This window comes from Phocoena phocoena, chromosome 2, assembly GCF_963924675.1.
Source record: "Phocoena phocoena chromosome 2, mPhoPho1.1, whole genome shotgun sequence".
NCBI classification, from domain to species: domain Eukaryota; kingdom Metazoa; phylum Chordata; class Mammalia; order Artiodactyla; family Phocoenidae; genus Phocoena; species Phocoena phocoena.
This window is the reverse complement of record NC_089220.1, coordinates 99,966,804-99,980,128: the sequence shown is the minus strand read 5'-3', so window position 1 is coordinate 99,980,128 and position 13,325 is coordinate 99,966,804.

Below are 13,325 nucleotides of genomic sequence, written 5' to 3'. Positions count from 1 at the left end.
CATTTTTTTGTTTTTTTTTGTTTTTCATTTTAGATTCCACATATAAGTGAGATCATTTAGTATTTGTTGTTCTCTGTCTGACTTAACTTCACTCAGCATAAGGCCCTCAAGGTCCATCCATATTGTTGCAAATGGCAGGATTTCTTTCTTTTTTTATGGCTGACAAGTATTCCAAATGTGTATACATACTACATTTTTAAAATCCGTTCACCTGTTGATGTATACTTAGGTTGTTTACATGTCTTGCTATTGTAAATAATGCCGCAATGAACATGGGGGTGCTTAGATCTTTTCAAATCAGTATTTTAATTTTCTTCAGATAAATACCCAGAAGTGGAATTGCTGGATCATACGGTAGTTCTATTTTTAATTTTTTGAGGAACCTCCATACTATTTTTCATAGTGGCTGCACCAATTTACATTCCCACCAACAGTGCACAAGGATTCCCTTTTCTCTATACCATCTCCAACACTTGTTATTTCTCATCTTTTTGATCATAGCCATTCTAACAGGTGTGAGATGATATCACCGTGATATCTCACTTGCATTTCCCTGATAATTATTGATGTTGAGCATCTTTTCATGTACCTGTGCCATCCATATATCTTCTTTGGGAAAACGTCTATTCAGATCTTCTGCCCATTTTTTAATCAGATTGTTTGTTTTTCTGCTATAGAATTGTATGAGTTCTTATATATTTTAGATATTAACCCTGTGTCAGATATACACTTTGCAAATATTTTCTCCCACTTTGTTGGTTGCCTTTTCATTTTGTTGGTGGTTTCCTTTGCTGTGCAGAAGCTTTTTAGTTTGATGTAGTCCCACTTGCTGAGTTTTGTGGGGTTTTTTTTGGGGGGGGGTTTGCCTTTGCTTTTCTGTCAAACCCAAAAATCCTGCCAAGAGTAGTGTCAAGGAGCTTTCTGCTCTTTTCTAGAAGTCTTATGTTTTCAGGTCTTATATTCAAGTCTTTAATCTGCTTGAGTTAATTTTTGTGTATGGTGTAAGGTAATGGTCCAGATTCATTCTTTTGCATGTGGCTGTCCAGTTTTTCGCAGCACCACTTATTGAAGATCAACAGTTATTAACTGAGAGTAAGCTAAGTTACAGATAATTATAGTTAATCTACACTACAGTGCTACCCACATGGGAGAGGTAGAAGGGAAGAGAAGAGAAGGAATATGAACACATGCTATGTGCCATGTTCTAAGGCCTATCATATGATTTAATACAACAGTCTTTCAAGATAGGTAATGGTTTCCCTGTTTTTGATAGATTAGCAAACTGAAGCTCAGAGAGGTTAACATTATCCTAGGTCACACAGCTAATAGACAATTCTTCGTCCTTCCCAGAGATTATCTTTATCCTCAGTAGTCTCAAATAAAAGGAAATAGAAGCTTTCTGAGTCTCAGCCCTTGTAACTGGTGATCACTTTCCACCTTCCTAGGATCTCTCAAGTATGCTTTAGCTCCCATGTTTTAGCCTATCTAAAAATGCTATGGCTTCCCAACAGATGTAGCAAAACCTGGGTTGTTGTACTTCCCTACACTCCCTGAAACTGTCTTGGCAATGGTCCAGGGGACAAGCTGTCTAATCTAGATACAGAATCTGGTTTCTTTCTCAAAGCACAGTATTAGCAAATTTCATTGGAATTTCTGAAATTAGCATTTGGCTCCATTTCCAGTCTAAGTTTTTTTATTAGGTATGATGAGGTATATACCCTATAATTCCAGGCAAGTCCCCACATGTCACAAAAGCTGGAATGAAACTTTATGATGACTCGGGGGAAGAATCCAATGAATCTGAGGCCTAGATTTTTGTTTTGAGATTGGATATATGATGGTGTACTTTTTCTGAGACTGAGAAGCAATTTAGTTAAGAGGTTGCACGGAAATGTTCTGTTTTGATTTTTAAACTCTTCTCTCATACCCCAAATCCAATCCCTCATCAATCCTGTCATTTCTACCTCAAAATATGCCCTGATTCCAACACTTCTCACTAATCCACCACCTCCCCCTGTGTCAGGCCAGGGTCACCCATGCAGAAAATCATTTAAAAGAGAGGGGATTTAATGCAGGGAACTGGTTACACAAGTGATGTAAGAAGTGATAAGCCAAAGAGGATGGTGGGGCAACCCAGAGATTAACTACTGTAGGAAGCTGCTGCTGTTTCTAGGCTGGCAGGCCAAAAGGAGAAGAGGTCATGGTCACGCAGAAGAAGCTGGATCCATGGTGATACCATATGGCAGGAGCTGGAGCCATTCCATCCTTACTAGAAATGCTGCCTGTGGCAGAGATTGAGAGATCGAGAGAAAGAGAGAGACAGAGAGAGAGGGAAAGAAAGACATGACCTGGCTTCCCCTGTTCCTCCCCTCCCATCTCCAAACAGTGCCTAAAGCCAGCCAGAAGCCAGTTGACAGGGAGTCTGGAAAGTGCAGAAAGCAGAGACCAGCCAGCAGAGGAAAGGAAGGGAGAGGAATGGGTGTGACAGCAAACAGCCCCAGCTGACTTATACCCTGATTCAAGCCACCATCATCTCTTGACTGGGCTATTACAATAGTCTCTTAAGTCTTCCCCTTGCTTCCACTCTTAACTTCTCCTGCTGTTAGGGTAAGACTAGGCTACTGTAACAAAGAGACCAAACAATACCATGGCTTATTGCTTAAAGAAAAATATTTCCTGGGACCTCCTTGGTGGGGCAGTGGTTAAGAATCTGCCTGCCAATGCAGGGGACACAGGTTCAATCCCTGGTCGGGGAAGATCCCGCATGCCGCGGAGCAAATAAGCCCATGTGCCACAGCTACTGAACCTGCACTCTTAAGCCCGCGTGCCACAACTACTGAAGCCTGCGCGCCTTGAACCCGTGCTCCACAACAAGAGAAGCCACTGCAATGAGAAGACGAGCATCACTTGGGAACTTGCTAGAAATGCCAATTCTTGGGCCCCATCCCTGGCTTACTGAATCAGACACTCTGTGTGGAGCCAGCAATCTGTTTTAACAACTTGCATTCTCAAGTTGCTCTAATATACTAAACTTCCTCCCAACCCAGGGCCTTTATATCTCCACCCTCTACCTTATGTTCTCTTCCTCCAGACTTTTATGTTATTTGGGTCTCTGTTCAAATATCACTTCTTTGAAGAGGACTTCCTTCCTGCCAACCCTACTCTGTTCCCCTCACTAGTATGTAAGCTGGCAACAGTGGATTTGTCCTGTTCAATTCTGTATCTCCAGCACCAAAAACAGTGCCTGGCATATGCTAGGCAAAGTATATGTCAGATGAATTAACGTATTACATAATTAATGTTAAAATTAGTTTTGTATTCTAAACAGTGCACTGATAAATACATAAAGAAATACAAAAAAGAGAAAAGACAGTTATAGTCAGAACTTTACAGACCACCTACACTTCTTTCATCCCTTTATCCTGAAACAACACACACAATAGCAGTTTAGGTGTATCTAGAAATATTTTAAGGGTAAATATCGCTAATCGTTTCTATTTCTTTTCAAGGTTCGTCCATATATCAGTACTTCATTTCTTTTTATTGCCAAATAATATTGCATTGTATGAATATACAGGCATACCTTGGAGATATTGTGGGTTTGGTTCCAGACCACTGCAATAAAGCAAATACTGCAATAAGGCAAGTCACACGAAATTTTTTGGTTTCCTAGTGCCTATAAAAGAGGGATAAATTAGGAATTTGGGATTAGCAGATACAAACTACTATATATAAGATAGATAAGCCACAAGGTTCTACTCTATAGCACAGGGAACTATATTCAATACCTTGTAATAAACCATAATGGAAAGCAATATGAAAAAGCATATGTATATATATGTATAACTGAATCACTTTGCTTTACACCAGAAACTAACACAAGATTGTAAATCAACTATACTTCAATAAAAAAATTACCTTTACAGTATACTATAAGTGTGCAATAGTATTACATCTAAAAAAACAATGTACAAACCTTAATTTAAAAATACTTTATTGCTAAAAATTGCTAACAATCATCTGAACCTTTAGCAAGTTGTCATCTCTTTGCTGGCAGACGGTCTTATGTCAGCGTTGATGGCTGCTCACTGATCAGGCTGGTGGTATTGCTGAAGGCTGGGGTGGCAGTGGCAATTTCTTAGAATAAGACAACAATGAAGTTTGTTGCGTCAGTTGACTCATCTTCTCATGAACAGTTCCTCTCTTGCATGTAGTGCTATTTGATAGCATTTACCCACAGTAGAACTTCTTTCAAAATTGGGGTCAGCTCTTTCAAACCCTGCCATTGCTTTATTAACTGAGTTTATGTAAATTCTAAATCTTATCTTGTCATTTCAACAGTCTTCACAGCTTCTTCACCTGGAGTAGTTTCCATCTTAAGAAACCACTTGCTTTGCTCATCCATAAGAAGCAACTCCTCATCCCTTCAAGTTGTCTCATAAGATCGCAGCAATTCAGTCACATCTTCAGGCTCCACTTCTAATTCTAGTTCTCTTTCTACCACATCTGCAGTTACTTCCTCCACTGAAGTCTTGAACCCCTCAAAGTCATCCAAGAGGGTTGGAATCAACTTCTTCCAAACTCCTGTGTATTTTGATATTTATACCTTTTCCCATGAGTCATGAATGTTCTTAACGGCATCTAGAATGGTGAATCCTTTCCAGAAGGTTTTCAATTTACTTTGCCCAGATGCACCAGAGGAATCACTATCTGTGGAAGCAATAGCCTTACAAAATGTATTTCTTAAAGAATAAGGCTCAAAAGTTGAAATTACTCCTTGTTCCATGGGCTGAAGAATGGATATTGTGTTAGCAGGCATGAAAACAACATGAATCTTATTGTACATCTCCATCAGAGCTCTTGGGTGACCAGGTGCAGTTGAGCTTTGATTCATTCAAGCTGATCTTTGATCCGTTTATGTCTTTGATCTGTTTTGAGTTAAATTTTGTACATGGTATAAGGTAGGGGTCCAACTCTATTTTTTTGCATGTAGCTATCTAGTTGTCCCAGCATCGTTTTTTGAAGTCTTCCTTCCTCATTGAATTGTCTTGGCACACTTGTTGAAAATCAATTGACTGTAAATGTGAGGGTTTATCTCTGAACTCTGAATTCTATTCCATTGTCTATCCTCTGCCAGTGCTTCTTCTGGTCCTTTTAATCAGTGTCCATTTGGTCATATATTAGTGTCCATTTAACTGCATTTAGAAACATATGCTTTATTCTAAAAGCAATTTTATCTTCATTTTTTTTTCATTCTGTAATGAACCAAATGTAGTCAGCTTCACCATCTTAGCGGAGAGGAAGACTGAAACTTATAATAAAGACAATGTCCACTACTTCAAATGAGTGGAAACTTTTCTGAAAACTAAAAGAAAGAATTGGATGATTTCAGCCAGAAGAACAGTAATGTAAAAGTTATGATTGCCTCATCTGGATCTCAAACGTGGTAGCTATCTCCTTCTTAGAAAAGGAGATAGAGACAAGAAGTTATAGGCACAATGTAACTGAAATATTTGGAGACGCTTTTATTACTTGGTATTGTTAGTGAAAGGTTGTAATATTCTGATGAAACTTTAGCTGTTTAGTCTTCCTGCCTTTCTGACAACATAACTTATTGTACTTGGGAAATTGTGGTGCCACATTCTGCCAACACTCCTTCACTCACTCCCACACCCACTCTTCTCATGTCCGAGATCCTAGAGTTGCTCCCATACAAACAAATCATGCAGATGGAAACAACTGCTCTCTCTCTTGTACCAGAAGAAAAGGATTAATTCCACCCATTATGAAATTGGAAATTAATCTCATCAGATATAGCCTTGGACACCAACCTAAAGTAATTTTATTTCAACAAAATCAAACATGTAAGATATGCTATGGTCAATACTTTCTTTCTGGACAGAGAGAACTTCAAGTGATAATACTGTAGTATCTTAATGGGGCTTGCCTCATTCAGGGGAACATTATCTTATAAGAGTTTTAATTTAATTGTGCACAGGATACCTTTTCAAGTACATGTTCAGTTTTCAAAACCATGTGTTATTTACAGGAAATAGAATTCATGTGTTTTTGATTCATTTACACATAACTCATTAAAAAATTCCTGTTAAATCACTTGGTATTCAAGGACTTTTCAGCTTTCTAAATAAGTTTCCAAAAGCCTTCTTAAAGATATGAAATGGCATTAAATAAATATGTACATGAGTTTCCAAACCATGTTCATAATTTTTCTTTAGAATTTTGTGCCTTTAATTAGTAAAATGTGCTTTTCTACTATTTGGAAAGAGATTAATGTATGAAAATATACCATGTTTCAATGTGAGAAAACCTAAATTTACAAATAAAAAGTTTTAAATACCATTAGACAATCAATAAATAATTTAATGATTCACACATATGCTGCAAATAAATATCAGATACACATCAGAAACTGAGGAGGAAGCAAGTGAATGAGGAATTATTGATCACTTCTTGGGTGCTATGTACTGGGCTTATGTATATACATAGAATTTAATCCTTAGGAGATAAATATTTTTATCACATTTTCACAGATGATAAAATTGAGGCTCAGACAAGCTAATCTTCCTAAAGCCACATAGCCAGTAAGACAGAGCCAGGATTCCAACGAAGGTGTGTGTGATTCCCAAGTCTCTGTTATTTCTGCTATCTATGCATCCCACCAGATTTGAAGTTAAGAGAGCTGGTTTCAAATTACTGCACTTTTAGCATATACTAGTACTACGAACATGAATAAATCTGAGCTTCCTTGACTATAGCACAGGAACAATAATACCCACCTTATAAAACTTTTATTGCAGTAAATGAGATAATGCACACATGAACATGCCTGGGCTGAGTTGAGTTGGTTCTCTTGCCTCCAGCCTTGCCCCATTTCAGTAAATGACTCATATAGCACAGCTTAACCCTTTGAAGTTGCAGATATCATGTCTATTCCATCTTCCAAAATTTTCATTGATTGCCGAGGACCTTCTACTACAATTAAAAGTTCATACTTATTTTGTTCTAAATTAACATATACAACTTTGTTGCCTTTATTCCCCCAATAAAACTTTAACTTCAGTCAGATTAATTTATCCCCACACTCATGAATCAACATGTACACCATACTTTCTAAAAATTTCAGTGAAATACACATAACACAAAATTTACCATTTTAACTATTTTTAAATTGACAGTTCAGTGGCATTAAGCAATTCACATTGTTGTACACCATCGCCGATATTCCACACTGTACTTTTCCAAGCAGCATTTCACCATACCCCACATTGAAAATTTCTTCTCAATTCTATTTGTCCAACTCTTAGTCCTCTTCTAAGCTTGGACTCACATTGCATCATCTGTGAAATCTTCCCTTACTGTGTTTACCTGACTCGTATCACATGTTGAAAGGCAGTTTAGTATAATGGTTAAGGATATAGACTCTGGATCATATTGTTTGAGTTTAAATTCTAGCTTTGTTACCCCCTAACTATATGACCTTGGACAAGTGAATCAAACCATTAGTGTCCTAGGTATTTACCTGAATGGTTTAAAAACTTCTCCACACAAAAGCCTGAACATGAACGTTTGTAGCACCTTTAATCATAGTTGCTGAAAACTAGAAGCAACCAAATGTCCTTCAGTCTGTGAATGAGTAAACAAACTGTGGTACATCCAGACAATGGAAATTATTCAGTGATAAAAAGAAATGAGCTGTCAAGCCACGAAAAGACATGGAGGAACCTCAAATGCATATTACTAAGAGAAACAATCCAGCCTGAAAAGCCTACATACTCTACAATTCTAACTATATGACATTCTGGAAAAGGGAAAGCTATAGAGGCAATAAAAAGATCATTGGTTGCCAAGGGTTTGGGGAAGGGAGGGATGAATATGTGGGGCACAGGGGGTTTTTCAGGCAGTGAAATTACTGTATGATACTACAATGGTAAATGCATAACATTATGCATTTGTCCAAAACTCAGAACTGTACAACACAGAATGAATCCTAATATAAACTGGAGACGACTGCAACAAATGCGCCACATTAATGCAAGGTGTTAATAACAGGGGAAACTGGGGTGGTGGGGAGAAGGAATATATGGGAACTGTACTTCCTGCCCAATTTTTCTCAAAACCTAAAACTGTTCTAAAAAATAAAGTTTTTTCGTTCCCGGGTTTCGGCACCAAAAATAAAAAAAATAAAGTTTTTTCTGTTAATTTATAAAACAAACCAAAAAATTGAACTCAATATCAAAAAGCTGTTTGGGAAACCCTCAAATATTTGGAAACTAAATGTCACACTCCTAAACAACGTATGTGTCAAAGGAGAAGTCAAGAGGGATTTGAACTGAAGGAAAGCATTTTGAACTGAATGAAAATGAAAACACAAATCAAATTTGTCAGATGCAACTAATTCTGTACTTAGAAATTTATAGCACTAAATGCTTATGTTAAAAAATAAGAAAGGTCTCAATACAGTGACCTCAGCTTTCAATATAAGAAACTGGGAAAAGGCAAAGTCAAACTCAAAATAAGCAGAAGAAAGGAAATAATACAGGCCAGAGTGGAAATCGAAGAAATAGAAGACACAAACAACAGAAGAAATCCATGAAAACTTGGCTCTTTGGGAAAATTAAAAAAAGAATTAACAAGGCTCTAGCCAGACTGATTAGAAAAAGAAAAAGAGAGAAGACACAAATTAACAATACCTGGGATGAGAGAAGAAGCATTAATACAGTCTTCAGACGTTAAGAGGATGAAAAGAATATTATGAGCAACTTTATGCCAATAAATCTGACAACTTAGGTGAAATGGATGGATTCCTTGAAAGTCAGACTGTCAAAGCTCATCCAAGAAGAAACAGACAACCTAAATACATGTATATCTATTAAAGAAATTGAATTTTTAATTAAAAACTTTCCCACAAAGAAAAATGCAGGCACAAATAGCTTCCCCGGTGAATTCTACCAAACATTTAAGGAAGAAAATAATACCAATTCAACATAAACTCTTCCAAAAAGGTGAAGAGGTCGGAATACTTCTCAGCTCTGTGGGGCCAGTGGTACCTGTTACCAAAACCAGACACAGGCATTAGAAGAAAAGAAAACCTTTCCTCCTTTTAAAGCTATATATTTTCTTTCTATTCTCAATCCTTCCACAAAGAACCTAAAAATATTGGGGAAAATATTATTTTTTTTTCCTTAAAATCAATGCAAAGCTGTCAAGGTAGTGAGGAAATTGCGAGCCAAAATCTAAGAAAACAAGAGAATCTAGAGAGGTAAGCAGAGCACTGATGCACCAAAGCTGCTTCTGTTCTGAAGGAACTTATTGATCTGGGCAGATTTGGGTTTTGCTTTTAGCAGTTCCATTCATGGAGGAATCAGAAGTCAACACCCAGGGCCTGGCCAAGGAGGGGAGCCCCACAGAAGACCCATTCCCCACTGAAGCAGTGTCACCCTCAGAGTAAAAGAAAATGTGAAATATATCTACCCTCTCATATACCCAAGGGACCGAAGGGAATATTGCTCTGGCACCAAGAAGAACACATGTAAATAGAACAGGGGAAAAACTCCTCCGTGAGAGATTGTGGCTGTGGGCTCACACTCCCCAAGAAATTTAGACCTGGATTTGGATGGTCCAGGGAACGTGGAGCCATGAACTTGGATAATTTGGCCCTGAAATGGTAGAAGAAAATCCTCTCTGAAAGAAGGTACATTCATCCTAGACCTTGAAGACTCCTTGCAAATAATACTTGAGGGACAATAGCAGTGCACAGTAAAACACACACACACACGCATGCACACACACACACACACACACGGAAAAGATCCCATTAGAAAAACTACAGAAATAAACTACAGCAGATATTGGAATTATGAGACAGAGGTTCTTTTTAAAACCTGGCTTATTGTATTTAAAGAAATAAAAATCAAATTGAAAATATCTGAATATTCTGAAGAGTGACTGATCAGATTTGAAAAATAATATTATACAGAGATGAATACAATATGTGAAATTTCAAAATGAGTGGATAAATATAATGTCAAATTAGAAGATATTTTAGAAATTATGCAGAATGCAGCATAGATAGACAAAAAAGATGGGAAATACAGAAGTTAGGAAACATGACCAGGAGATTTATGATTCGTTTAATCAGAGTTCCAAAAGGAGAAGAATAGAATGGAACAGAGGCAATACTTGAAGAAATAATGACCAAGGTTGTTCCAGAACTGATGAAGAACCTCACTTCAAATGACTTGGCCATCTCACTATAGCTCTCAAATGTTTGCAACATGGGCTATTCCATTTTTAAAATACTGCTTCCTCTGTGCTATGAAAATTAGAAGCTTCCCTTATGTGTTGCTTACCAGATATATCATTTAAAATGCCACTTTCATACTTGATAAACTGCAGCTCTAGCCATCTTGGACCAATATTACATTCAAACTGCAGGCAAGTGTCAGGGGGCTACTCCATAATAAGAAAGTAACAGTACTTACATCTTGATGCTCTATGGATGTTTCAGTATAAAAATATTTTAATGGCAATGTGTGGTGGTGGCATTTACCATTTTCCAGACCAAAAATTATTGCTGCCATGCTTTATGGTGTGTAACTCTAGAACATCAGTTATCCATTTGTCTGTAGTTTAGCGGGGACACAAATGAGTTTCTAAAGACAATCTCATTCTCATTTGTAGTACTTTATTTCTTTGGTTCAACTACAAGTACTAGGTGGAGTCACTTCCTATATAGACAGAAAACATCAATGCTACCCCCAGCTCTGCTGATTATTAAAATATAAGGCTCTCTACTTAATTAGTGACAATGAATAGCTGTATTCTACTCTCAGGGGGTTAGTCTTAAATTCAGAGCTGTTCACTATTTTTCAAAAGCTCAGATTAAAGAAACGCTTAGAAGGACTACCTTAAGAATGTGTAATTCATGCATTTCTTTGGATACCCTGAAATCTACTCCTGGATTAAGGCATACCATATATAGAAAGAAAATTATTTTCTGGTTTGAATTCAAGCAGTTTTGCTTTCCCAAGAAAGTTGTTTGCTTTTTGCATTAGGATAATATGAAACTTGTCTAACCTTCCTCCTGTTTAACTCATTTTTTAATTTTTAACTTATTTGATTTTGCTGTATTGCTTGTATCTTTATATACTTTCTTTTTTGAAACAAAGCATTGCTTACATACAATTCAAAACATTAATTAATTAACGTCTAAAGCATTAAATTACATTAACTATCTAAATATTTTTGCACCCAACATCAGGGCAGCTAAATATATAAAGGCAGTACTAACAGAACTAAAAGGAGAAATAAACAACAATATAATAATAATTGAGGACTTTAATACTGGATAGATCAGACAGAGAATAGATAAGGAAACAGTGGATTTGAACAACACTATAGACCAAATGGACCTAACAGACAAATAAACATTCCATCCAGCAGCAGCAGAATACATTCTTCTCAAATGCACACAGATCATTCTACAGGATATATCATGTTAGGCCACAAAGCAAGATTTAGCAATTTTAAGAAGATTGAAATTATACTACAATGGTATGAAACTATAAATGAATAATAGGAGGAAAGCTGGAGCATTCACAAATACATAAAAATTAATAGCACACTCCTGAACAACCAATGGATCAAAGAAGAAATAAAAAGGGAAATAAAAAAAATATCTTGGGCTTCCCTGGTGGCGCAGTGGTTGAGAGTCTGCCTGCCGATGCAGAGGACACAGGTTCGTGCCCCAGTCCGGGAAGATCCCACATGCTGCAGAGCGGCTAGGCCCGTGAGCCTTGGCCACTGAGCCTGCGCGTCCGGAGCCTGTGCCCCACAATGGGAGAGGCCACGACAGTGAGAGGCCCGTGTACTGCAAAAAATAAATAAATAAATAAATAAATCTTGAGACAAATGATAATGGAAACACAACATACTGAAACTTATGGGATGCATCAAAAGTGGTTCTAAGAGGAAAGAAGTTTATAGTGATAAGTGAAAGAAAAAGAAAGACCTCAAATAAATACCCTAACTTTACACCTCAAGAAACTAAAAAAAGAACAAACTAAGCCCAAAGTTAGTAGGAGGAAGGAACTAAGGAAGATTAGAGCAGAAATAAATGAAAGCAAGAACAGGAAAACAATAGAAAAGCTTAGCAAAACTAAGAGTTGGTTCTTTAAAAAGATAAACAAAATTGGCAAATCTTTAGTTAGACTAACCGAGAAAAAAAGAGAGAAGACCCAAAAATAAAGTTATAAATGATGGAAGAGACATTACAACTGATACCACAACACAAAGGATCATAAGAAACTACTATGAACAATTGTATGCCAACAAGTTAGACGACCTAGAAGAAATGGATAAATTCCTAGAAATATACAACCTACTAAGCCTGAATCATGAGGAAACAGAAAATCTGAACAGACTAAGAGAGAGTAAAGGGACTAAATCAGTAATCAAAAATCTCCCAACAAAAAAAGTCCAGGACCAGGTGCGTTCACTGTTGAATTTTACCGAACATTTAAAGAAGAATTAATGCCAATACTCAAACTCTTCCAAAAAAGTAATGAGGTAGGAATACTCTCAGACTCATTTCAGGAGGCTAGAACTACCCTGATACGAAAGCCAGATAAGAAAACTGCAAGAAAAGAAAACTACAGGACAATAACAATGATGAATACAGATGCAAAAATTCTGAACAATATACTAGCAAACTGAATTCAACAGCACATTAAAATGATCATACACTATGATCAAATGAGATTCATTCCTGGGATGCTAGGATGGTTCAACATATGCAAATCAATAAATGTGATATACCACATTCATAAAACGAAGATGAAAATCATATGATCATCTCAACAGAGGCAGAAAAAGCATTTGACAGAATTTAACATCTATTCATGATAAAAACTATAAACAAATTAGGCCCACAGCTCACATTATACTCAAAGGTGAAAGACTAAAAGCTTTTCCTGTAAGATCAGGAACAAGACAAGTGTGCCCACGCTCACCACATCTATTCAACATAGTAATAGTAGTTGTAGCCAGAGCAGTCATCCAATAAAAAGAGATAAAAGGCATCTGAATTGGAAAAAAAGAAGTAAAATTATCTCTGTTTGCACATGACTTAGTTTTTTTTTTTTTTTGTGGTATGTGGGCCTCTCACTGTTGTGCCCTCTCCCGTTATGGAGCACAGGCTCCAGATGCACAGGCTCAATGGCTATGGCTTATGGGCCCAGCCACTCCACAGCATGTGGGATCTTCCCGGACTGGGGCACAAATCCATGTCCCTTGCATCGGCAGGT